Source organism: Schistocerca nitens, chromosome 3 (genome assembly GCF_023898315.1).
Source record: "Schistocerca nitens isolate TAMUIC-IGC-003100 chromosome 3, iqSchNite1.1, whole genome shotgun sequence".
Lineage (NCBI taxonomy): Eukaryota > Metazoa > Arthropoda > Insecta > Orthoptera > Acrididae > Schistocerca > Schistocerca nitens.
Window position 1 is genome coordinate 635,655,830 of NC_064616.1, and position 27,965 is coordinate 635,683,794.

At 42.1% G+C, this 27,965-nt stretch overlaps 1 protein-coding gene across 1 annotated transcript in view; it reads left to right on the forward strand.

Annotated features, from left to right (window-relative positions):
- LOC126249372 (slit homolog 2 protein-like) overlaps window positions 1-27,965 on the forward strand; it is a 153,697-nt gene that overhangs the window by 70,649 nt on the left and 55,083 nt on the right. The gene's annotated exons all lie outside the window — the stretch shown is intronic.

Genomic DNA, 27,965 nt, shown 5'->3' on the forward strand with positions numbered 1-27,965 from the left:
AGATTTACTGTGGTGGGAAATATTTCTTGCATCTTTTTAATACTTTGGCCGGGCTCGGGCCTCAGAACGACCGCCGTGTCCGGCCGTTTGGGAACTTTATCTATAGGTGCTTTGGTTGTTTGGGCCTTTGGTGCCGTCTGCGCGGCCACGCCAGTCCACGTTTTCACTTGTTGTTTTCGTAGTCTATAATTTTATTTCCAGTTCCTCTTTGCGGCTTTCAAGCTTCGCATTTGCGACAGCCCACGCAGCCAGTACATTTTTAGCAGCCTAAGCTGCGGCCTGATTGATTTTACCACTTTTTATGCTCTGATCAAGGCTCTGAGTGATTCTTGTGTGCTTACTCGTAACATCGTCATCCATTACCTGACCCAGGCCGTCTTGGGGCGAGGGATCGGCTAGCATCGAAGCCCTCACAAAGGGCGCAGTCGAATCGCTTGTCTCATATGTAGTTATCATGATAAGTTGACAAGTGTAGAAATTGGGAGTCACGTCTTGTCCATCGACAAACAACCAAGAGTATGAAAGAATTTATTTTCAATTATTGTTAATAATATATGCCGGCCGCGGTGGTCTAGCGGTTCTAGGCGCTCAGTCCGGAGCCGCGCGACTGCTACGGTCGCAGGTTCGAATCCTGCCTCGGGCATGGATGTGTGTGATGTCCTTAGGTTAGTTAGGTTTAAGTAGTTCTAAGTTCTAGGGGACTGATGACCATAGATGTTAAGTCCCGTAGTGCTCAGAGCCATTTGAACCATTTTAATAATATAAAGTTATATAAGAGTTGAGATGATAAAATTTATTTTTTGTAAGTGTTGGAATACTTATTTCTTTCGCCAGTAATTCCATTATATTTCACGATGTCACAAAGAATATTGATGTCACATGCTTTCACACCAACCAACGATAATAATACCAAGAAAAATTGGGTTTGAATACGGATCGCAAAAACTCGAATATGTGCTCTCATTCATAATACTACTGATACATTTACATCCAGTATGTGCAAAAAGAGTGATAAAATAGCGTCGTAATTTTAACCGTCATTTTCTCAGAAACTGTTGAGTGTTGGCACCTAACCCAAAATAAGTGTCCTTTTATTTTATTCCTTCTTTCACTCTGAGAAGTTTCGTCTGCGTCAGAGGGCAACTTATGGAGGGTTCCTCCTGTTAGTAGTTTGGATGTTTAATCATCACAGTGTATCACGCCAAAGAACCAAGCAGATGGCGCTATTAGTTTCGTAGTACACCAAGGAACCAATAGATGGAGCTGTGAGATCGTTTTTCTGACACAATGACAGTTTTATTTGCGGATGATTAAGTCAATGACAGAATTAACAGTGAATTTACTTGGCCATGATGTATGGATTTACTATCTTCGGTTTCTGTATTAGTAATTTAACAGCGTTGCTTTACTTCTTTCCATAGATTTTATTTATGTTCTTTGCTAGAAAAAAAAGAATTTATTGAGCCTGCTCTGTGATTCGGGTGACTAGTTGCTCCTCTCCTCTCCCATCCCCGCCCCCTGCCACATCTTCACTGTTGTGTCCCCCCTACCCTCCATCTCTACACCCTTCATCTCCTTTCCCAAGGTGGCTTCCCTCAATTCCCCCTCCCAGATGATGTCCTCTCTCTCTCCATTTATCCCTCCTATCAACTCTGATCCTCACACCCCCTCCTTTCCTCTGTCCTTTTCCCGGGCTCCCTCTCCCCCCCTTCCATCCTCTTTTTTCCCCACCTCCCCTCTCTCTGCCCCCTTCGCTCCCCTGAGTCCTTTTGCATTTCCCTCCTCTGCCTCTTCTCACTCCCTCTCGCGTCCGCCCTGCCCCTCTCCCCCCTGATGAGTCCTCTCCCTCCTTGGTCCCCCCCCTTTTCGTTTTTTCCTTCCTCCCTCCTTGTTTTTCCCCCTCCTCCAGGTCCCCCCCTCCCCATCTGCCTTTGGCTAGGGAGTGTCATCTTTGTGCTGCCATTTACGTGCAGTGTTTTACAGTGAGTGTTTTACAGTGAGTGTTCCGTGTTGTGTCTTTTGGGAAGTGTTGCGAATGGCCATCATACTGTCACTGGGTGTGATCTTTTTTTTTTATCTCTTGCAAACAGAAACCAGACTTTCGCCATGTTTTTTTTAAAAAATGGCTCTGAGCACTATGGGACTTAACATCTATGGTCATCAGTCCCCTAGAACTTAGAACTACTTAAACCTAACTAACCTAAGGACATCACACAACACCCAGTCATCACGAGGCAGAGAAAATCCCTGACCCCGCCGGGAATCGAAACCGGGAACCCGGGCGCAGGAACATGTTTTTTAATTGTGTGTGTACTATGTTACTTGTCTGATTCCTGTGTCTTTTATTAACATTGCCAACCCCGTTTGCTTTCTGTTTTAACTTTCCGCATTTTTCCGCCATTTCACACTTTAAGTCACCGTTTTATCGCCTGTTTTTCTTGTTTCTTTTCTTCTTCCGTTTTTAAAAAGTCTGTAGGCTGTAGAGCAGCGTACTAAGCTGCTGACAGCCCGCCCCCTTCGGGGGGAATTGAAAATCAATAAAGAAAAAAAAATGATTCGGGTGACTACTCATCACATTATGATTTCGTTTTGTTTACAAATAAAAATGCCTGGGAAGCGGTCGAGTGTTTCTGAATACGCCAGAACGGCTAAAAGACTGAGAACTATGCAGTCTCAAGAATCCGATAAAGATCGTGAGGCAAGATTTGATGTGGGTCGAGAACATCATATTTTAACTCATTCTCTGCAAATTTATTCCGAAAGTGAGGTGCGATGTAACTCTGATCGAGATTGACATGCTTTATCTCGCTCCTCAGAACCCTTCGCTCACATAGGCGTAAAGTTACTTCTTTCCATCGTTGAAGCGGATATTTTGATGGGAAGTGGAGCATGTGAGGGGTATAACCCCCAATCCTGCTTATCCCTAACAATTTACCATTTCGCTTTAAAAGCCTACATTCCCGGTGAGCTTATGTTATGTCATGACGACACACAAAGCACAAGACCAGACTCTGCATGTTGCGTGCATGGACATCAGTGTCAGTTGCTTTTAGCATGGCTAGTTCTACGTGGCTCTCACCCATGTTAGTGAAGAAAACAAGGTCTTCGACCATATCCCTAATCATATTATTTCAAACGTCGTATACAAAGAAACTTTATAAGTCAAAAATAAATTTCACACACACAAAGTCTGTGGCACAGCTATAAATTAATAAACCGGCAACACTGTGTTTCTCAACCAGTGTAGAATAAATACACTTGAGCAGATACAAGTACTAGTCGCACAAGTGTTCTGTTGTAGTCTCATTTGACATAACTTGCTGTTTCCCGGTATTGTGCCAATGAATTGTAGCGTAGCTCATGCCTTGCATACAACTGAGCCAAAGTCGTTGTTTTGCTTCATGCCTCACACGTTGTTACTCTCAAATACACTGCCTGAAAAAAATACCTGAAGCATCTCTAAGGTATGGTTGGACCCCAATGTAACTTCGTACACGTACACATCCTCGGTGAGTGTGTACATGATTAGAGTTGCAATTCTCTGTGACCGATAGAATGGCAACCATGGTGCATTAGTGTTTACTGTTGTTAGCAAGCCTGGTAGGGTATATGAGGAGAGTGAGCAGTGTCAGATGTTGTGCGATCACTGGGAACGACACGAAGTTGTCGTGCACCCGTACGTGACAGCACTATCAGCACTTGACACAGTGTGAAAGGGGCCTCATTGTAGGTCTCCATTTGGCCAGCTGGTCGAATCGTGCGTTATCTAGTTTTGTGTGGCACTTAAATGTGACAGTGCCAGACGTTCGACTGCATGGTATCATGAGGGCAGGCATACTGGTCTGCAAGGTTCCGGTGGACAACATCTGACCACCACAAGGGCGGATCGCTGTGTAGTGCACCAAGCACAACATAGCCTCTTCACACCTGCGCCTGCCATCCAAGAATAAGTAACGGACTCCCTGCAGTATTATGTAACATTCTCTACCACTGGGGGAAGATTGCCAGAAGCTGAACTAGGGTATAAGTGTCCCATGCACAGACTTCCGTTAACACTACAATGAAAACGGAAGCTTTTGGAGTGGTGCTGTGACTGGGAAACATGGACTACAGAGGAACGGCATCGTACTGTGTTCATTGATGAACCGCTGTTCTGTATTATCCGGGATAACTGTCGTTCGGCCCTTCCGCCGGAGTTTCGAGTCCTCCTTCGGGCATGGGTGTAAGTGTTGTTCTTAGCATAACTTAGTTTAAGTAGTGTGTAAGACTAGGGATCGATGACCTAAGCAGTTTGGTCCCTTAGGAATTCACACACATTTGAACATTTCTTAACTGTCGTTGGCGACTATGGCGGTGACCTCGGGAGAGGTCCCATTCTTCCAGTTTTTTGTAGAGGTGCATCGGTATTACTCCTAGCGTCATAACTTAGGGAGCCATCAGGTATGACCTTAGGTCACAGCTGGGGAACTAGCCAGCACAGTGATGTGCCACAAACATCCTATTTCCCCATGTGTTATTTCTCGTGTGACAGTATTGTTGTGACGTTTTCGTGTTTATTGTTGTTCGCATGCCTGGTAGGGTATATAAGGGGCGTGAACGGTGTCAGATGATAAATGATCACTTTGAAGGACGGGGAGATGCCGCCTACTTGTATGATACAGAGTGATCAACACCAAACGGAGTTTGAAGGGGGCCTGATCGTGGTGCTCTATTTGGTCAGCTGGTCGAATCGTGCAATTTCCAGATTCGTGGGGCATTAAGATGTGACAGTGGCCCGATGCTGGACTATGTGAACTTGAGGGCAAGCATAGTTGTCGTCTAAGTTCTGTACGACAAGGGAGTATCATCTTATTGTGAACCAAGCACACCATAGCCCCTTCAAATCTGTGTCTGTCGTCCGAGAACATGAAATAGACTCTCTGCAACAATGTGTGTCATCCGACACCATTGGTCAGAGACTAGGAGCAGCCGGACTAAGGAATTACTACTCACGCGTACGCTGCTGTTAATACCACAACACAAACGGCTGCGTCTGGAATGGTACCGTGAGCAGGAAGCATGGACTGCTGATGAATGTTGTCGCTCTGCGTTCACCAGTCAATTACTGTTCAGCACTATTCCAGATGACTATCGTCGGTGAGTATGATGGCGACATGTGGAAAGGCCCCACTCTTCCCGTGTTTTGTAGAGGGACAGAGATATTACTGCTGATGCCGTGGTTATGGGAGCCATCAGAATGACTTAGGGCACCGCGAACAGTGACTGAGGGAGCAGTACAAGTGTAGGTCACGGAAATCTTGCATCCTCATGAATTATCTCTCACGTGACAATGTTGTAGTGGCATTTTTAATCATGACAATGCTCGTCCTCACGTTGCACGTGTCTCAATGAACTATCTGCATGATGTTGAGGAACTCTTTTGGTCAGAAAGATCTCCAGATATGTTCCTGATAGAGCATGTGTGGGACTAGCTCGGACGTCAACTCCGTCTCAGTATCTAAGATATTTTAACGTTTCGAGTATGTAGAAGAGTCACTGGTAGACCTAGGGCTAGTATTTAGGGGAGGTGTATTTCCTCGTGTGGCTGAGAACCAGCTGTGTGACTCCAGGGCCAAGCCAGGGCCAGGGCCAGCCAGGTGCAGAGAGGAGTAGCGTCGCCGCTAATGGGTAAATTTTGGCAGGTGTAGCTTGCATGGCCTTTGCGCAAGACAATGCTCCAAGAAATGGAAGACAAGCTGAAAGACGGCTTTTCACAACTCTTTGAGGTTCGACCATAACTGACAGTCAAATATTAATGTAAATCTGAACACATCTGTGATACAGGAAGTGCATCCAGTGACACAACAGTATTTCAATATTTGTAAAAGGACAGAAGTCAATATTTCACAAAGAATAAAAATTTTCACAATGACTCTTTGAATTAACAACTTTTAAATGCAACATGCAATTTCAACATATGATATCTGAGATAATAACATTGCGTTACAACTATCCGCCCTGAAAGCTACGTATCTGTATCTATTTTATTTATTGATTTACGATATCTTTTATATGGTTTTCGAGATGCAAGTGTTTGCCAGAACATCGTATACTCCACAATTACACAGCATATGAATACAGCGTGTGTACCTCACAGTATAGTATTTTGCCAGTATCTTTATTCAAATTTTGATAGAAAATGCTGTTAAAAACTGTGCTGATTTAAAAGTGGTCAGTTGCATGTGTTAGCAGACACCACAAATGGAAAGAGAACCAAGGGACACTTCTGTCAAGAAGGCATAATAATTGTTTAAACAAAATTTGATGACAATTCGTTCTCATTTAACATGAGTGCACTTGTGCAACAATACTAGCTTATTTACTTATGAACCGACCTTTATTTGTAAATATTGTGAATTATCTGAGTCTGACTGAATATTTATAAGGTTTCTTTACTTACGTATTATTGTAAAATATTATTTTAGTCCAGTAAATTTTCTAGTTGTATCTGTAGAGCTTAAGAACGATGCATTTTTGGTGGTGGCGGTCTTCGGCCAATGGAAAAGTAGACAGTAGCGGAACAGTAGAAGAGTCAAGTGGAGACTGGGACGTTTTCGAGAGAAGAGCTCAGGGGAGCGATTCGGACACTTTTACGTTTGTGCTGGAAGAAGACAGACCTGCCCTAGATTCTGGGCGATGAACAGCCACTATGAGACTTTAACTTTTTAGGATACTTTTCGATTAGATCTTGTAGGGGACACTTGGAAGTTCGGTCTGGAAGAAGGAAGACTTACCTGTGATATTGTGTGGTTTTTTATGGGGTGTGTGATAGATTTTGGGTGGTAAACAACCGCAACCATGCTTTAACTTCTGAAGGTGTTTTGTGTATCGAGAGGTCTGAATGTGCTCTAGAGTAGGACTCTTTTAACTTTTTCCACTTGTATTACGGAACTGAGGACAGACATAGTATGAGTTACTGTTCTTTGTATTGTGTGTGTTAATTTGTGAATCATCATGTTGAACCCTGAACTGTTTTGAGCTGGTGAATATTTCGTGTGTTGTGATTACGAAAGGGACTTAGTTTTCGCGTATCTTCGATGGCTATTTAGTTTGGGGATTTTGGTACCATTCTTGTAACATTGTGAACGTAACTTTACTGCATTTGACAAGGGTATTTTGTGTCTGTATTTTAACTGAATATCGTAGAACCACTTCCCGTTTATCTAAGATGTCCTTTCTAACTAAACATTATTCAACATTATTCTCAGTCGTCGACATCAATTATGGACGTTAGAACAGAAACCTTATTATTAAATTATTCATTTAACTTTTGTTTTGCATTTCTCTATATTTTATTAATTCGTAATTCCAGCCAATTCTTAGACTATCTGACTGCAGGCTCACAGCTACAAGTTATTATGTCCAGAGAATTAGCTGCAGGGCATAAAAACAAACGTAGATGGCTAGACCGTATGGCTAAATCGCGCTATTTTTTTTTAAACAGAGCCCTGCATGGCCTAAGTTGCTAAAGTGCGAGTAACCACACGCAAAGACGCAACTGGTTTGCTCGTATGGAATGCTGTTTTGAAGAGCAACTACACTCAGCAGTAACCGCTAGGTACCGCCGCAATATCAAGGGCCATCTTATATCAGGTGAGAATACAGTGCCTTTATAACACCGTTCCCAACCGAGTCAGTGCCTGTATACAAGTCAGAGACGATTAAATATCATATTGGAAAGTGGTCTAATACTGCAAATTTATTTGTAAATTTGACTCGATTTATAAACACTGCAATAACATCACACACCGTACCTTCCCAAGCTTCATTTCGCTTCCTGCTCCCCTTTTCGGTATTCGTGTGACAGGACTAACTCTACCTATGGCTTATTAAATCTGTATTCAAGGGATACCACATTTTACAGTTTCGTGAAGAGTGAAACTTTGTATTCGCTGCATTGACTTTTTGCCTGTCTTGGCACAAGGCTGATATTTCAATGATATTTAACTAGATGTTATGTACATTTTACCAGACAGAATTTACTCATAGATAACTGCATCACCTGCGAATAGTCAGGCAATGACTCATCCATGAATAACATGAACGGCAACGGTCCTATTACGTTAGGATCACTCCACGCACTACATCAGTGTCTATACATACCTGACTTTCCAACCATATGTCTCACCCGATAAGAAATTTTTTACTCTGTCGAAAACCTCGTTACACATTACTTTTCTCTAAAGACCTCGATGTGGTACTGAATCTTTTTGAAACAGTGAAAACACCAAACCAACCTGGTTTCGTCCATCGCTGTTACTGATGAAATCATGCATAAAGAGCACGAGTCGAGTTTCACGTGAACAATATCTTCGCAGCCCATGATGATTTCCGTAGAGAACGTTACTTCTGTGTGTCATAATGTTTGAACTCATAATACGTTTTAGTAGCCCGTTAAAAATAAATGTTGGTGATACAGCGCGCTACTTGTGTGAATCAGTTCCACTCTTGTCCATTCGCAGCGAACGTATCTCTGTTCAAGACATCTGTGGTAAACTACGATCGAGAAAGCACATAATCCACGTGCACATTTTGTGTAGACGTACATCATGGGCAAGGTCTTGTGAAGGGGATTTGTCGTTATCAGTTACGAAGTGTCAAGAGCGTATATGTACCGTTTGAATTAAAATGATGAGTGATTCTGCTGATTGGAGTAGCGTTATGCTGTGTCAGCATTGTTGTGGATGAACGTGCAATGAAGAGAGAGAATGGGAGCGAAATCTTGTGCCAGCACATCGCCCACATTTCTCTGATACCATCAAAGAGATCGCTGAGCATAAAGAAGAAATCCGATGGACGGATCATCATCAAAAGTGTCAAATACCTTTTCTGTACGATACACTGTGGAGAGTTTGGAATTTAACCCAGAATTTTGGTGCGCAGAACAATGGTTATCATCCTCCTCCTCTTTCCAGATGAATATGGGATAGTTTGAGGTGGCGCATTAGCTAAGACAGTGGGCTTCCATTTTGGAGGACAGTGCTTCAAATCTCTATCTAGCTATCCAGATTTAGGTTCTCTGTGGTTTCCCTAACCAAACTTATGGGAAATTCTGGGATGATTTCTTGGAAGTGTATACAGCCGATTTCCTTTCACACTCTTACTCTAATAGAGCTTGTGCTCTGTCTCCAATGTCCTTCTCATTGACGAGACGTCATGTCAGAAACTTCCTTCCTTTTCAAATATCTGTGACAAACACTTCCACACCATCATTTGGACTGGTTACCATTGTTAATGAAGTGGAACAGCATGCGTTAACTGATATTCCCAGCAGCCTACTACAAGCTCTTTTATTTAAGTCACTGAGCATACAGCTAATCACAGTACAACAGTTAGATCAGAAGCAATTCCACGCAACTAAAAATGGTTGACTTGAGGGATTAATCTTCTTAATCAAACTTCAAAAGAGGAACAAAAGCTAAGTTGATCAGTGTTGCCTGAATGAATAGTTAATTAACCACTGATAATTTGAGAGATAAACTTTCTAGTTAACTTAGCCTAAGTCCAACTAAGAAGTCTCTCACAGTAAAGATAAGTCCACCTGAAAGTTTACTGACCATTAGTGACAGAGTCCAGCGAGACAGTGGTCAGCGGTGAGGGTTGGCTTCATGCTTGTTGACGACTTAGATGCCCTCTGAATGTAATGGAGTTGAGACTATTTGGCACTGCTGTCAGTGTGTCTTCGACTACTACCGCAGGTCCCATGCAAGTACAGAAGAATGTCTCCCATAGCATAATACTGCTCCCACCAGCCTACGTCCATGGCGCGCTGCACGTTTCGAGCCGTCGTTCACCTCGATGACGGGGTTTATGAAGACCACCATCGACCTATTGTAGCAAAAATGTGATTCGCCCGAAGAGACGACGCGTTTCCAATGATCATCGAGCAAATTCTGATGGCCCCATGCCCACTGCAATCGTAAGTTTCGATGTCGTTGTGTCAACATGTGAACATATAGGGGTGGTATGCTGCGGAGCTTCATGTTCAACAATGTACGATGAGCGATGTGGTCCGAAACACTTGTGGGTGAACGAGCATTGCATTCCTTTCGGCTGAGATGTCACAGATCATCACCTATCCTACTTTACAGAGTAGACAAGCCTCCGATCCCCACGTTCTGTGAAGAATTGTGGACGTCCAACCATGTAGCGCCTAGTGGTAGCTGTACTGTCCTCCTACCTCTGTCCGTAGGTGCTCACGACAATAGCACGTGAACATTCGGCCAGCTTCGCCGTTTTCGAGATACTCGTTCACAGGCTCTGCATAATAATAATAATCTTCCCTTCGTGAAAGTCGCTTATCTCAATGAATTTTCCCCATTTGCAGCCCGTAGCACATATTTTCCCTAGGGTGATCCCTCGACCGTGTCTGCTCCACTTAATAGTTTTGCTACCGCGTCCCGTATCCGCAACGCCACCAGGCAGCATCCAACATCGTGGTGGGCAGTGGTCATAATGATCACTATAGTTGCCCTGCAACTTTTCTAGCTAAAAGTACGACAAATTTTGCAAGTGATTATTCGGTAGAAACAATCCCGGCTTAGGCAAGTTTGCAAATGTAAATAATAATTTAATGAATTATATAGCCAACAGCACAAATGTATTCACAAATTAAATTACATATTTATTTTCCATAAACAGGAGACGAGTGTTACACCTTGTCAATGGCAACTGGTTTGAAACCCGACAGGAATTACTGCTGTCGGTGATTGTGGATCCATCTCAATGGGTTGTAAACGAACACTGCGAAGGAAACTGCATGAAATCGAATTTTATAGTCGGGGACCAAACAAAATGTCATTGCTCATAGCGGAAAGTAAGGCTCTACAGTTTCAAAATGAGCCAAGAAGCACAGAAAGTGAACAGTAGCTGACTGGAGACGTTTAGTGTGGTTCGACGACTCACTGTTTTACCTCTTTTCAAATGATGGAAGGCGTCGAATGCGCCAGTTGCCCATTGAGGCCGTACCGGCAGTGTGTGGAGAACCGGAGGCGGTTAGATAATGTTTAGGGGATATTTTCTTTATCATGACTTGGGCCGCCGATTCATTTTACCGTGAACATGAGCCAGGATGGTTATATCAACAGTCGGTTTCTTCTACAGCTTCATGATGAGACTGCTGTGGACACTCTCATCTTTCAAGGCAACAACAGCTACGTTCATAGGACTGCACATATACGTTCCTCGTTGGGTGAACACTCAGGCACCCTACCGCATCTCGAATGGTTCGCTAAATCATCCGCTTTTTATCCCACAGAAAACTCTGGGATCATTGCAAACTGCCGATAAAACACAACAGTCAGTAGCCTCACAAGCTGCTATTCTACGAGATCTAATCGTCAACGAGTGGCTTCTGGTAGATATGGCGTATCTGAAGGAATCGGAGTTCTCTTTGCCTCGCCAAATAGAAGTCATTATCCAGGCTAGAGGCGGTGTTACCCGGTATTAGTGTGATGTCTTCTGGGGTTGACTAATGTTTTTTCCGGTGTACTTCTTAGCTGAGATTGCAATTTTGTAATCCAACCACCAAATATAGCAATATGTATTACAGATTCCAGACGCCATAATTCTCCTCTATTCGGTGATAACTGTTCGCTGCCATAAAATGGGACGTGGCCGACTTTGTTTGCGTGTAATACCGCTAATGCCGCTAATGCAATGGTGTTAATGGCTTGCTCGAACCACGTGTATTTGGAGGTACTAACCAACCTGAAAACATACTACCAGTAATAGCTATAATTGTTAGTATGCAAATGATTAAATACTGATGTAATGTGGTTCAATACATTGTTCTCAGTTACGAATAAAAATATCTGCACTTATACTCTATAAAACCTGTATATGTTTGAAAGTGAAAATTCATAGAAACTGGAATCACAAGTAAAGATATTGGCAGCGTGAAGGTAGTGAATAAGTTGCATGGTAGTGTACAATCTCGCTATTTTTGATAGACATATTTCTGTGCTCAGCACAGAGTACAAAGGCTGTAGATGTTTGTCTAATATTTATTAATGTCAAGATGCGAGCACTGAATAGGAAGATATGAGGGCATAGGCTGTAGGAAAAAGCTGCAATAATGTAACACATCATTGTAGGTGGAACACAATTTTGTAATACGAAATAGTAATTGATTTCATGTTATTATTATATTCATTCTAACAGAGTTATAGGAGCTCAAATTATATTTAATTAGGGTTGTAACATATTAGATCTGTATTCCATAGGGCTCAAGACCTTGTCACGACACAGAAATAAATTTTCTGCCTTAAATCTCAGAGAATTATGCTGGCCGGTATCGCAAAGAAAGCCAAGTCCAAGACCTTCTGCATACTTCTTGAATTACTTTAGTTTTGTCCCTTACTTTCCTTATTTCCACGAGATGTTAAATACTTTTCTTTTGTTTACACAAACCTTATATCCAGTCATTTTAATTTCTTCAACCCGTGCAGAAGTTACACCTGGAACACACTTAATCGTGAGGGGAGATGAAGTTTTTTATAATTAGAGAGATCTGCAGAGCAGAATTCGCCATGAGGAGAAAATGTGGCAACTTTAATAGCCTCCCTCAAACGTTATTACTTCTGCAGGTATAAACGTGGTCATGATAGTAGGACAACCTTCAATGAATGGTCTGTTTTGGGTGAACATTCCTTACTTACCATTTAGGATAACAACTAGACATACGAGATGTTTTACAAACTGCCACCTCACCTGCGACAGAAATGCAATGTAAAATGACATTGAAACTTCCTGGCAGATTAAAACTGTGTGCCCGACCGAGACCCGAACTCGGGACCTTTGCCTTTCGCGGGCAAGTGCTCTACCATCTGAGCTACCGAAGCACGACTCACGCCCGGTCCTCACAGCTTTACTTCTGCCAGTATCTCGTCTCCTACCTTCCAAACTTTACAGAAGCTCTCCTGCGAACCTTGCAGAACTAGCACTCCTGAAAGAAAGGATATTGCGGAGACATGGCTTAGCCACAGCCTGGGGGATGTTTCCAGAATGAGATTTTCACTCTGCAGCGGAGTCTGCGCTGATATGAAACTTCCTGGCAGATTAAAACCGTGTGCCCGACCGAGACTCGAACTCGGGACCTTTGCCTTTCGCGGGCAAGTGCTCTACCATCTGAGCTACCGAAGCACGACTCACGCCCAGTCCTCACAGCTTTACAACTGTCAGTATCTCGTCTCCTACCTTCCAGACTTTACACAAGCTCTCCTGCGAACCTTGCAGAACTAGCACTCCTGAAAGAAAGGATATTGCGGAGACATGGCTTAGCCACAGCCTGGGGGATGTTTCCAGAATGAGATTTTCACTCTGCAGCGGAATGTGCGCTGATATGAAACTTCCAGGCTGTGGCTAAGCCATGTCTCCGCAATATCCTTTCTTTCAGGAGTGCTTCTGCAAGGTTCGCAGGAGAGCTTCTGTAAAGTTTGGAAGGTAGGAGACGAGATACTGGCAGAAGTAAAGCTGTGAGGACCGGGCGTGAGTCGTGCTTCGGTAGCTCAGATGGTAGAGCACTTGCCCGCGAAAGGCAAAGGTCCCGGGTTCGAGTCTCGGTCGGGCACACACATTTAAACTGCCAGGAAGTTTCATATCAGCGCACACTCCGCTGCAGAGTGAAAATCTCATTCTCAAAATGACATTCTTGCAGGATATAGATCTACGTCGGTTTTGTAGAAGCATCAGGAAAGTAGGAGACTTGACTGGGAACACATAGAGAAATGAAGCATCTGAAAACATAGACGGACGTTGGGAAGAGCCTGATATAAGTGTTAGATCCTTCAGTTGAATGGTACTTCCGTCCCTGCATCACCGCATCGATGCACACCGTCTCACTTGAGAGCTGACAGAGCTTCTAACAAGAAGCGACTTATTTGGCGTTTCCTGTGTGCTCTTCAGTTTACACTCTAAAGTTGCTTGCATGTTTATGTAGTTACCGGTCCCAGTTCTGCGACCTAATTAATGTTTAGAACATATTTCCAACGTCTTTAATATGGATAGGGATTGTGATTGCTGTGTTTAGACGCGAGTTGAGTTGGTGACCCTTCGCTCACAGCTCCAGGCAGTGCTGGATTCGATCACACAGCTTGAGGCTGTTGCAAATGGGCATCACTATGAGCGGCCAAACGTGGGGATCCAAGAGACGTCCAGCATATCCAAGATATTCCCCGATCGCTGCACTAGCGCAACCACGCCGGGATTACTGGTAGTTAGGAGCTCCAACGTGAGGGGCGTAGTGGAGCTCCTTAGGGATATGACTGTCAAGAGGGGGAGGAAGTCCAATGTGCACCTGGTGTGCATACTGGGCCAGTCATCCCAGACATGGAAATGGCGCTTCCGGATGATATGAAGAGCACAGGGTGTGGCCAGCAGCTGGTGGTGTCTCGTGTTGGTACTTACGATGTGTGTCGCTTTGGATCGGAAGAGATTCTTTCTCATTTCAGGCGGCTAGCTGAATTGGTAAAGACTGAAAGTCTTTCTTGCTGTGTGAAGGTCTGTAGCATTGTCGACAGGGCCGACTGCGGACCTTTGCTACAGGGCCAAGGGACTGACACAGAAGCTCAGGCGGTTGTGCGACCGTGTAGGCTGCAGACTTCTCGACTTGCGCAATAGTGGTGGGCTTTTGGGTTTCGCTTAATAAGTCAGGGTCTACCACATACAGGAAGCGGCTACATGGGTAGTCGGGGAAGTGGGGAGGGAACTGGGCCGCTAGTTAGAGTTTCTCCGGAAATTACAACGAGGGTGTCAGTATTAACGGGTGCAGAGCAAACACAGGACGAGGGTAGACCAAGCAACAATCGCTATTGTAATTTTAAATTGTCGCTATCTTGGGAAAAAACAGAGCTCCAAGAGTTAATAGAAAGCTCTGAAGCTCGAATCGTTTTAGGTATTAAAAGCTGGCTAAAGCCAGAGATAAGTTCAGATGAAATTTCTACGGGGGACATAATAGTGTACAAAAGGAATAGCTTAAATACGGTTGGTGGTAGAGTGTCTATTGCAGTCATAAGCAATTTACTGTGCAGTGAAATTAAAGCGGTTAGTTGCTGTTAGTTAAGATGGCCCGCCCGGCTAGCCGCGCGGTCTAATGTGCTGCTTCCCAAGTGGGAAGGCGTGCCGAGCCCCGACACGAATCCGCCCGGCGGATTAATGTCGAGGTCTGGTGTGCTGGCCAGTCTGTGGATGGTTTTTAAGGCGGTTTCCCTTATTCCGCCTCAGTTACACTGTGACGGAGATTGCTGCGCAAACACCATTTCCACTTTGAGCGGACTTCAATGAGAGAGATACTTCTAATAGTTTTCACAGTGAAACTCTGCCATGCAGAAAATCCAAAGAGATTCAGGTCATATGTAAAGTATACCAGCGGAAAGACATAATCATTACCTTCAGTGCGTGACAGCAACCGTAATGTTACTGATGGTAGTGCCGCTAGAGCGGAGTCACTAAACACGGTTTTCCGATATTCTTGCATCAAGGGAGACGAATTAAATAGTCCGGAATTCGAATCAAGAACTACTGCCAACATTAGTAACTTATAACCATACATATTGGGGTAGCGTATTTGATCAGTTATCAAAACGTTCTCGGTCCAGGGTTCGAAACCCACTAACACTTAAATTTTGATTAATAATCAACGGTGGCCGCCGAAGACTTCCGGCATAAGAGGTCACCCTCATTCTGCCAACGGCATTGTCAAGAAGGGCGGTGGAGTGGACAGAACTTCATGAAACTCTGTTGTCCTGAGGGTGGGAAACCGCCCCTAAAAGGTGGAAGGATCAGCAATGATCAACGACAAGTGAATGCAGTAGGCAATGGAAACCACTGCATTAAAGACACATAACGTGTATCCACAGGACATGTGGCCTGTAATTTGAAAAAAAGAAGTGTCATGATGATCTCTCCATTGGCAAAAGACTCCCGAATAGTGCCCCATTCGGATCTCCGGGAGGGGATTGCCAAAAGGGAGGTGACCATGAGAAAAAGATTGAATAATCAACGAAAGGATAACGTTATACGAGTCGGAGCGTGGATTGTCAGAAGCTTGAACGTGGTAGGAAGAGCTAGAAAATCTGAAAAGGGAAATTCAAATTCCCAGTATAGATATAGGAGGGGTCAGTGAAGTGAAATGGAAAGAAGACAAGGACTTCTGATCAGATAAGTATATGGTAATACCAGCCGAGCAGAAAATGGTATCACGGGAATAGCGTTCGTTATGAATAGGAAGGTAGGGCAGAGAGTATGTGACTGTGAACAGTTCAGTGATAGGGTTGTTCTTATCAGACTTGACAGGAAACCGGCACCGACAACGATAGTCCACAGATACATGCGACGTCGCAAGCTGAAGATGAAGAGATAGAGCAAGTATATGAGGATACTGAAAGGGTAATAAAGTACGTAAAGGGAGATGAAAATCTAATAGTCATGGGGGATTGGAACGCATTGTAGGGAATAAAATAAAATGATCGTATGGCATTGTTGGCCGGGAGGTCCCATTCGGGTTCGGCCGCCAGCTGCAAGCCTTATTTCAGTGGGCGCCACATTGGGCGACTTGAGAGCGATGAGGAGGACAACACAGCACCCACTTCACGAGCAGAGAAAATCTTCAACCCGGCCGGAAATCGAACCCGAGCCCAGTTCATGGGAAGCAAGCACGTTACCACCCAGCTAAGCAGGCGGATGCATTGTAGGGGAAGGAGTAGAAGAAAAGGCCACAAGATAATATGGGCTTGGACAAGGAATGAGAGAGGAGAAACACAAATTGACTTCTGTTATAAATTTCAGCTAGTAATAGTAAATACTCTGTTCAAGAATCACAAGAGGAAGAGGTATACCTCGAAAAGGGTGATACGAGAAGATTTCGGATAGATTACGTCACGGTCAGACAGAGATTACGAAATCAGATACTGGGTTGTAAGGCGTATCCAGGAGCAGATACAGACTCAGATCACAATGTAATTGTGATGAAGAGCAGGTTGAAGTTTAAGACTCTAGTTAGCAAGATGTGGGATACAGAAGTACTAAGGAATGAAAAGATAAGCTTTAAATTCTCTCAGGCTATAGACACAACCCGAGCGACCGCTACGGTCGCAGGTTCGAATCCTGCCTCGGGCATGGATGTGTGTGATGTCCTTAGGTTGGTTAGGTTTAAGTAGTTCTAAGTTCTAGGGGACTGATGACCTCAGATGTTAAGTCCCATAGTGCTCAGAGCCATTTGAACCATATAGACACAACGATATAGAATATCTCAATAGACATTTCAGCTGAAGAGGAGTGGCCATCTCTAAACAGGGCAATCACAGATAATGGAAATAAATACATATGTACAAAGAAGGTAACTGCGAAGAAACCTTGGGTAACAGAGGATCTATGAAAGAAGGAAGTACAAAAATATTCAGAGAAGTTAAGGAAAACAGAAATACAAGTCGCTGAGAAATGAAATATATAGGAAGTACAGGGAAGCTAAGACGAAATGGCTGCATGACAAATGTGAAGAAATCGAAAAAGAAATGATAGTCGGAAGGATGGACTTAGCATATAGGAAAGTCAAAACAATCTTCGGTGAAATTAAAAGCAAGAGTGGTAACATTAAGGGTGCAATGGGAATTCCGCTGTTAAATTCAGAGGAGAGAGCGAATAGGTGGAAAGAACACACTGAATGCTTCGATGAAGGGGAAGACTTGTCTGATGTTATGGAAAAAGAAACAGGAGTCGATTTAGAGGAGATAGTGGGTCCAATATAGAATCAAAATTTAAGAGAGCTTTGAAGGACTTAAGAGAAGCAGAAGGGATAAATAACATTCCATCAGAATTTCTAAAATCATTGGAGGAAGTGGCAAAAAAAAACGACTATTCACGCTGGAGTGTACAATGTATGAGTCTGGCGACATACCATCTGACTTTCCGAAAAATATCATCCACATAATCCCGAAGACTGCAAGAGTTGACAAGTGCGAAAATTATCGCACAATCAGTTTAACAGCGCATGCATCCAAGTTGCTGACAAAAATAATATACAGAAGAATGAAAAAGAAAATTGAGGACATGTTAGATTAGTTTGGCTTTAGGAAATGTAAAGGCACAAGAAAGGCAAGTCTGACGTTGCGGCTGGTGATGCAAGAAGACTAAAGAAAAATCAAGACATATTCATCGGATTTGTCGACCGGCAAAAAGCGTTCGACCATGTAAAATGGTGCAAGAAGTTCGAAATTCTGAGAAAAATAGAGGCAAACTATAGGTAGAGACCGGTAATATGCAACATGTACAAGGGTCAAGAGGGAATAATACAAGTGGACGACCAAGAACGAAGTGCTCGGATTAAAAAGGGTGTAGGCCGGCCGCGGTGGTCTCGCGGTTCTAGGCGCTCAGTCCGGAACCGCGGGACTGCTACGGTTAGATTAGATTAGATTAGATTAGATTAGTTTTCGTTCCATAGATCCGTGCTGAGGAGATCCTCGTGGATGTGGAACATGTCAATTTTTTTTACTCACTTTTTTATTTTTATTTTTTTTAAAGCTGAAATAACAATACTAATAGTATGAATATATACATCATTTGTTTCTATCAAAAAATTCGTCAATGGAGTAGAAGGAGTTGGCCACTAATAAGTCTTTCAGGCTCCTTTTAAACTGATCTTTATTTGTAACTAAATTTTTTATGTTTACTGGCAAATTATTGAAGATGAGTGTTCCTGAGTAGTGGACCCCTTTTTGAACTAAAGTAAGTGCTTTTAAGTCCTTGTGCAGATCATTTTTGTTCCTGGTATTGTATGTATGAACTGAGCTGTTTGTTGGAAAAAGAGATATATTATGTAGGACAAATTTCATTAATGAGTAAATATACTGAGAGGCAGTAGTTAGTATACCCAGTTCTTTGAAGAGGTTTCTACAGGACGTCCGTGAATTTACTCCACACGCTTTTGGACTCTGAAAACTTTTGTTTGACTTGAAGAGTTACCCCAAAATATTATACCATATGACATTATGGAATGAAAGTAGGCAAAGTATGCAAGCTTTTTTATTTTTATGTCGCCTATGTCTGCTAACACTCGAATTGCAAATACAGATTTTTTAAGGCGTTTCTGCAGTTCTGTGGTGTGCTCTTCCCAGGAATTTAAGACTGTCAACCTCTTCTATCTGCTCTTCTTCGTATTTTATGCATATGCTGGGTGGAAACCTCTTACAGGTTCTGAATTGCATATAGTGAGTCTTTTCGAAGTTTAATGTCAGTGAGTTGGCTTTAAACCATTTATTAATATCCATGAAAATATCATTAGCAGATCTTTCTAGAACTACACTTGACATACTATTTATTGCAATACTTGTGTCATCTGCAAACAAAACGAACTCTGCTTCTGGCAGTGTAACTGATGAGAGATCATTAATGTACACAAGAAAAAGCAATGGCCCTAAGATGGATCCTTGTGGGACACCACATGTAATTTCTTCCCATTCTGATGATGACTGATGACTTAATTCACTAGTCCCTTGCACTGACACCCTTTTTTCCTGTTAGTGAGGTATGACTTGAACCATTTTGCAGCACTGCCCGTGACACCATAGAATTCTAATTTACTTAAAAGGATGTTGTGGTTCACACAATCAAATGCCTTTGACAAATCACAGAAAATACCTGCTGCTTGTAATTTGTTATTTAAGGAATTAAGTACATTTTCACTGTAGGTGTAAATAGCCTTCTCGATATCAGAGCCCTTCAGAAATCCAAACTGTGTTCTTGATAATATGTTATTTGTGGTCAGATGGTTGAGCAGCTGCCTGTGCATTACTTTTTCTAAAATTTTTGAGAATGCTGGCAAAAGTGAAATCGGTCTGTAGTTTGATGGTATCTCTTTATCCCCTTTCTTGAATAGAGGCTTAACATCTGCATATTTTAGCCATTCAGTAAATGTCCCAGTTATAATTGACTGGTTACACAAGTAACTTAGAATTGTACTAAACTCACAAGAACATGCCTTAATTAACTTTGTTGATATTTCATCGTACCCAGTAGAATGCTTTGTTTTTAAAGATTTTATTATGGACGTTATTTCTTTTGGTGAAGTGAGTGATATATTCATGTACTTGAAGCTATTTGTGAAAGCTAGTTTCAGATATTCAAGGGCATTATTTACTGATCCTGAAAGTCCCATTCTATCAGTAACGGATATAAAGTACTTGTTAAATAGATTTGCCACACTATGCCCATCAGTTACTAATGTGTGATCTACCCTTAGTGCTATTTGCTCCTGTTCCTTTCTGGTTCTACCAGTCTGCTCTTTCACTATATCCCATATTGTTTTTATTTTGTTCCCTGACATTGCTATCTTCTTCTCGTAGTGCATTTGTTTAGATGTCTGAATTACTTTTTTTAATGTTTTACAGTATTCCTTGTATTTAGCTAAATCATCAGCATTGGAGCTATTCTTGGTCGACAGATACATTTTCCTTTTTGTCTTACAGGAAATCTTTATTCCTTGTGTAATCCATGGTTTTATTATAGACTTCTGTTTAATTTGAGTAACTTTTAGAGGAAAACAGTTTTCAAACATGGTACTGACATTGTTCATGAATGTGTTATATTTTTCATTCATGTCACGAGCACTATAAACATCTTTCCAGTTCATATCTTTGAGCAGTTTTCTAAAACACTCAATTTTTGGTTGATTGACTACTCTCCTGTACTCAGATTTAGCAGTCTTGATAATCTGCTTAGAATTTACATCTAAAACAAGGAGCTGCATGTCATGATCTGATAGTCCATTTATAACAGGTCTTATGATATGATTTTGTTCCTTTGATTTGTCTATAAAAATGTTATCAATGGCTGTCCTTGAGGATTTAGTGATCCTAGTTGGAAAGTTTACAGTGTGAGTTAGATTGTAAGACAACATTACTAACTGCAGTGAATGTTTACTGCAAGATTTCATTAGAAAATCTGTGTTAAAGTCACCAGCAATCAAAATTTCTTTGTTTCTTCCTGTTAAATAACCCAAAAGAGCTTCTAGATGATCTAAGAATAGATTATAATTTCCTGCAGGTGCTCGGTAGATAGTTATTATTATATTAGATCTGTTATGGAACTCTACTTCTGTTGCACATGCTTCTAGATGCTGCTCTAAACAGAATTTATTAATGTCAATGTTCTTGAATTTATGGCAGTTTTTGATAAATGTGGCAACTCCTCCTCCATCCATATCTACTCTGCAGAAGTAGGAAGCTAGTTTAAATCCTGAAATGTCTAACATATCTATATCAGTGGTCACTTGATGTTCAGAGAGGCAGATTATGTCAATTTGGTTAGATGAATTCATTTCATCAATACAAATGAGTAGTTCATCAACTTTATTTCTAAGTCCCGGAATGTTCTGGTGTAATAAAGATAAATGATACTGCATACTAATGGGATTGTAACTGCTTTGGCGAAGATGAACTGGCAGTTTCTCATTACTTTCTGTTAAACACTGTTTAAATGGAGGCTGTATGATACAATCTGACTCCTGTTCATCTGTTTTCTCAAACTGAGTGTGTCTGCCAATCTCTCTTAAAACTCGTTTTCTTTCCCCCTTCCCTATCCTAAAAAAGGCATCCCTCTGACACCTGTGACCACTGGTATTTTACCACTTGTGCCAGTGTCCCCCCTTAAGTTTTCTGCAATCAACCCAGACAGTTTTCCCTTCCCTTTCCTATTGAGGTGAAGGCCATGCCTAGTGTAGTCCCACCTATCGACAGCATCCACAGGAATCAAACCAATATGGGACCCTATATCCGTCCTAAGCAGCCACTCCAACTCCAAGTTCACCCTCCCTACGGAAGAGTTCAAATGAGGCCGATCATGGCGTCTCAACACAGACACAAATCCCACACTCGTATGCTTCGTTGCTGACGCTATCTTCACCAGGTCACTCTCTATGGAATATTCAGAGTCTCTGTCAATGCTATTTCCCGGACCACCCACTATAACCACGGCATCCTCCTTTGTGAAATCCTTGCATAAAGCACCTACATCCTCTGTTACCTGACCCAGATCTCCACTAGGCTTGAAAAAGTTTGTGACCTGGTACTCTGGACCTAGATTTTCCTGCAGTAGTTGGCCAACACCTCTACCATGGGAACTACTTAACAACAGAACTTTCTTTCTCTTTACGAATTTCCCTACCTTTTTCACGTCCTTGAAAGCTTGTTGTGCCCTTTCTACAGCTTCAGCTACATGAGGCTCATCCGATTCTGACTGAGGCAACAGGTCAAATCTATTTTCAAGATTTATGACAAAGCTGTCTGATGCTCTCCTTTGCCTGTCGCAGGTTCGAATCCTGCCTCGGCCATGGATGTGTGTGATGTCGTTAGGTTAGTTAGGTTTAAGTAGTTCTAAGTTCTAGGGGACTGATGACCACAGATGTTAAGTCCCATAGTGCTCAGAGCCATTTGAACCAAAAAGGGTGTAAGACGGGGATGTAGTCTTTCACCCTCACTGTTCAATCTGTACATCGAAGAAGCAATAATGGAAATAAAAGAAAGGTTCAAGAGCGGAATTAAAATTGAAAGTGAAAGGATATCAATGATACGATTCGCTGATGACATTGCTATCCTGAGTGAAAGTGAAGAATAATTACATGATCTGCTGAATGGAATGAACAGTGTAGAAGGTGCAGAATATGGATTGAGAATAAATCGAAGAAAGACGAAAGTAATAAGAAGTAGCAGAAATGAGAACAGCGAGAAACTTAACATCAGGGTTGATGGTTACGAAATACATGAAGTTAAGCAATTCTGCTACCTAGGCAACAAAATAACCAATGACGTACGAAGCAACGAGGACGTCAAAAGCAGACTAGCACTGGGAGAAAAGGCATTCCTGACCAAGAGAAGTCTGTTAGTGTCAAACGTAGGCATTAATGTGAAGAAGAAATATCTGAGAATGTATGTTTGGAGCACAGTATTATCTGGTAGTGAAACATGGACTGTGGGAAAACAGAAACAGAAGGAAATCGAAGCATTTGGGATATGGTGCTACAGACGAATGTTGAAAATTAGGTGGCCTGATAAGGTAAGGAATGAGGAGATTCTGCGCAAAATCGGAGAGGAAAGGAATATGTGGAAAACACTGACAAGGAGAAGAGACTGGATGATAGGACATTTGTTAAGACACCAGGGAATAACTTCCATAGTACTAGAACGAGCTGTAGAGGGCAGAAACTGTAGGGGAAGACAGAGATTGGAATACATCCAGGATTACAAGTGCTACTCTAAGATGAAGAGGTTGGCACACGAGAGGAAGTTGTGGCGGGCAGCATCAAACCAATCACAAGACTGTTGACTCAAAAAATAAAAATAAAATAAAAAAATAAACTAAAATGATATAAAATGAAGGAAAAGAGCTTCAATCAAATAGTAAAAGCGCGGCCTCCGGTCCCAATTGTATACCTGTTAGTTTCCTTTCAGAGTATATTGATGCAATAGCTCCATACTTTGCAGTCATATACAACTGCTCGCTCGACGAAAGATTCATACCCAAGGATTGAAAAGTTGCGCAGATCACACCCATACCCAAGAAAGGAAACAAGAATAATCCACTGAACTACAAACTCATATCATTGACGTTGATTTGCAGAAAGATTTTTAACATACACTGTGTTCGAAAATTATGAATTACCTCGAAGAAAACGATTTATTGACAAATAACCAACACACATTCAGAAAATATCGTTCTTTTGAAACGCAGCTACTTCTTAATTCACGCAAAGTAATGCGAGATAATGATAGGGGACCTCAAATTGGTTGCAAAGTTTTAGATTTTTCACAAGGCTTCTTCAACCGTTCCCCACAAGCGACTTCTAATCAGATTGCACGCCTACGAACTATCGCTTCTGTTGTGCAACTGGATTTTTTATTTCCTGTTATGAAGGTCACAGTTTGCAGTAAGTGACGGAAAGTCATCGAACAAAACTGACGTGATATCTGGCGTTCCCCAAGCAAGTATTATGACCGTCTTCTGTACCTGATCTGTATAAACGATTTAGGAGACATTCTGAGCAGTCATCTTGAATATTTATAGATGATGCTGTAATTTATCGTCTAGTAGGATCATATGATGAAAACCAATTGCAAAATGATTTAATCAAGATATCTGTAAGGTTCGAAAAGTGCCAATTCACTCTAAATAATAAAAAGAATCCGTTAAATTGCAGTTGTTTCAAAGAAAATGCCTTATTTGCATGCTGCACACCGATATTTTTATTTTTATTTATGCACCCAGACGCGTTTCCCCTTTTTTACAAGGCATCTTTTAATTTCGGTTACAGGATAAGTCACAAACATTTAAAGTCTATGAATTAAATTAAACACTTAGGGATTACAGTTTCGAATAACGTAAATTGAAAAGAATACACAGATAATATTGTGAGGAGATCGAACCAAAGACTGCGATTTATTGGCAGGACACTTAGAACATGCGACAGGTCCACTAAGGAGACTGCCGACGCTACGCTGTCCCATCTCTGTAAGAGTGTTGTTGCGCGGTATTGGAACTTTACCACATAGGACTGAAAGTTCCAAGAAGGGTGGCTCGTTTTGTATTGTCGCGAAATATCGGAGAGAGTGCCACGGATACGATACGCGAATAATAAAAACAATGCCGTTCTTCGTTGCGGCAGCATCTTCTCATGAAATTTTAATCACCAACATTTGTTGTTGGCGCTCACCTACATACGGAGAAATTATCATCATAATAAAAATAGGAGAAATCAGAGCTTACTCGGAAAGATTTAAGTGTTGGTTTTTTCCCCGCACTGCTCAAGAGTGGAACGATAAAGAAATAGCTTGAAGGTGGTTCGATGACCCGTCTACCTGGCACTTAATTGTGAACTGCAGAGCAGTCGTGTAGATGTAATGAGTTTGAGAGTATCAAAATATGTACTGCAAATGGTCACTTCTGTTGATTACATTTTGTTAGAAGCTTAAAGTTATTACATCAACAACGGACCGTAGACCTTAGTATTTGACATAAATATCAACTTGATAACTCAACCCGTTCCTGAGTAACAGGAGTCTTAACAGATGGACAGTCAGACAGATAACAAAGTGAACCAATAAGGGTTCCGTTTTTATCCATAGAGATACGAACGTTAAGAAAGTAAAGAATGGTAAAGAGATTATTTATGATGCGCTATTCAGTGGTCCAACTGCACTAGCCGCAAACTGCATAGGTTGCACAGAGAACTAAAAAGTACGCAGTGTGTGATAGTCTCTGTTTGCAAACAGGTTTTCGTCGCGTGTGTGTCGCTGTGTACGATAGCATTACCGGGCGGTCACCCCACGAGCCGTAATGCGCGCCGCTTCAACATGGGCACGCCCCATATACTACAGTGTTCACGGTTTTGCGACACGCCACGTACCCACAAAATCAACAGTCCCGTCGCTCTGTAGACGTATACAGCTATTGGTTCAAAACCCAGAGCTGCTAAAAGCTGACATGCTGCGCTGGAGGCCGTGAATCGACTTCCTCCTAGAACCTCATCATAGACAAGGAAACCGCGTCCCGACTGGACATCTAAACCTTTAACGAAGTAAAGAGGAAAGACAATGGTACGTCTGCAGCCGGCGCAGTGAGATCGTCAGTTTAGCATTCCTCATTCACATATGGTTCCTGTAACAGCATTTCATTTACGTTGTAGTATGATACTTAGTTGATAACGTTTTACAGAAACAGTCAATTTCGTCAACATAAATAAAACAAAATAGAATATCGCTTCTAACTCTGGCGTGAATTTTGTTGTTTCTTACGTAAATTAATAGAAAGACTATTTGAAAAATGGAGACCATCTTCGTTACACAACGTTACGTGGGTTGGATCAGGAAAAGGTAAAACACGTCGGTACTGCTGTATGAATTTAAATCCCCTTTACTCAAGCAATAAGAATACATAACTTGGAATGTGGTGCAATGCTGAAGCGAAGTGTCCTGGCTGGCTGCACCTGATCAAATGGGCTGAAGCAGTCGCGGAGCTCGTAGACCTCGACAGCACCGGCTAGAGGGCGCTGTCGTCTTTGTTTCTCGTCGTGCCAACTTGAGAAACTACTCCGTGGCATCGTTGCTGTGGATACCACACTTTTACTCGTGAAATACGTTCTCATGAACTAGGCCAAAAATACTTGGTCTACAGTGAGTAACTTCCTCCGCGCCCACGATCTGTTTAACATGGTCTTCTTTTGACTGTACAGCAGTTTCGTAAGCAGGAATTACCATTTCGCCCTACAAAAAAGTTTAAAGGGGTCAATTCCGGAGGTCCAGGTGTCAAAACAGGTGAATTACTTCGTTAGTGATTCAGTGCCAAGTGACGATCGTATAGAGGCGGTTTGTGAACAGAGAGTACTTAGTAACTTGTTGTGATTATGATGGTATTGTCTAAACACTCAAGGTAACAGGAAATGCACGTACGAAATTGTTTTATTTTCATTGAAACATGGACACCGACTATTTCCAGATGTACGTTTCTGTGTGAAACTTCTCTGTCTATAGTAATATAAAAGATAGCCTTCGTATTACATTCTATTTCCCTTCCACCCAATTAACAGTTGATGTTCTATGTCCTATATTAACTAAAGAAATGTGGTGTCTATCCAGTATAAGTTTTTGTTTTGAATCCTCGGGACTTTTATTATTCTCAGTATTCTCCCAAAGTTTTCATTGTATCTTCACACATCCACTCGACCAGCTACTGGAATTTTTGTTTAATTCAACATATTCTGTCATGTTGCTATTATCATTCGCTTGCAACTCTCACTCTCTCTTTAACAACTGTCTCTTTCCATATGAGATTGGCTTTTCTTTTGATTCCTTCGTAGACTCAAGATCTTCTGCTGTTCTGGTAAGTAATTTTACACTTATTAAAATATTCCAGACTACTATGCCGTCTTCGAACGTGTTTCTTGGAGAAACCAACGTGTAGTCCCCCATATACAGAGAACAAGTTAAAAGGGCGTTGTAACTTCCATGAAGGTTCGATTCACATTCTGACTCGCTACTGATTACGATAAAATTTCGTTTTAGCGGTCTCCCATGCAGGGATGCGTCGTCACATAATTTCAAAACTTGAATGCAGTTGACCGCTCTTGGTTTCCGTCGTCTTCTGTTGCTATCGCCCCGCAGTACCTTTGTTACATAATTGTCTCATTCGTTTATGCGTGTACGAGATACATTTTTTTTTTAAATCTAAGCTCGTTACTTAATTTAGCCTGGTAGACCTCAAAAATTCTAAGAGTCTACATTTCTGACTTTCAGCCCAATGAGTCTTTCTGTCTATTCTTTTTATATCTATTTTTTCTCTACATTTTGCAAACCTGTGATTACTTAGAATTCGACAGTCGTTTAGGAGCGTCACATCCCGTGCAATTTCTTTAATTTTGTCACACCATTAGTAGTAGTGTTGTAAGACGTCATTGTCTCCTGACCTTCATTGCTTACATATTCCGCCCTCACAATCATATTCCGCACACGAAGACGCTTCATTCAAACCCAAACTCGATAAGATAAAGTCAATGTTGTATGAATTCATGTAAATGATATGCAAATAACAAGTAAATCGCAAGTGCGCACCGAGATTGAAATACTCGAGGCTGGCGTACACACACACATTCAAGACACAACAGTCACAAAAGCTTTTAGTTTGGGAGAGGCAAACCACATGCCAGAAGGCCGGTCCCTTCAGAGGACGAGTCAACCTATCTACGTCGGCCGGCGACCGCCCGTAGAGTTGACAGCGTTGGCCCGAGTGAAAGGGAGAACGACTCCGTGTTCGGCTTAAAAGCAAATTCCACTACATTGTGTAGGAGCGCCCAGCCTACACATTCTTTACAAACATAGCATGCAGTTTCAGAGGTTTTCACAGGGAGACAGCAAACGCCAAACGCCGATGCTACAGATTTCCCTATT